Consider the following 535-nt stretch of genomic DNA (forward strand, 5'->3'; position numbering starts at 1 on the left):
TGGCGCCGCCCAGGAACCGGCTCTGCCGCCCAACGGCGATTCGGCGAGCGCGGGGCGGGACCACCTCCTCCCCGCTGATCCCCCTATTCCAGCGCTGTCTGTAGTCCTGCCGCGGGGAGGGTTATGGGGTTAGTGGTGTGCTGAGAGCGTGGCCCTGGGGCTCGGGTCGTGCTCCTCACGGCATGGCGGCTCCGCGCCGCTAGGCCCTGCCTGGCCCACCGTGCCTCCCCCGCCATGCCGAGCAGCAGCGCCGCCGCGGCCTCCTGTGCCGCCGAGCTGCTGTGCCTCCCTCCCCACCCGCTACCTCTGCTCCAGCAGCACATCTCCGGCCTCGGCTTCCGCGACCACGGCCTGCCCGCCGGAGGCAACGGAGTGATGGAGGTGACCCGGCAGCGGACGGGCTTGGCGCCGCTGCCCGATTCCCTCGGGGAGCCGAGGCTTGGCGGAGCGGGGGAGGTGGCGGCGAGGGGCGAGGGAGATCTGGAGCTGGAGGAAGAAGAGGACGAAGAGGACCACCTGGCTGCGCTGCTGCTGC

Source organism: Vidua macroura, chromosome W (genome assembly GCF_024509145.1).
Source record: "Vidua macroura isolate BioBank_ID:100142 chromosome W, ASM2450914v1, whole genome shotgun sequence".
Taxonomy (NCBI): Eukaryota; Metazoa; Chordata; class Aves; order Passeriformes; family Viduidae; genus Vidua; species Vidua macroura.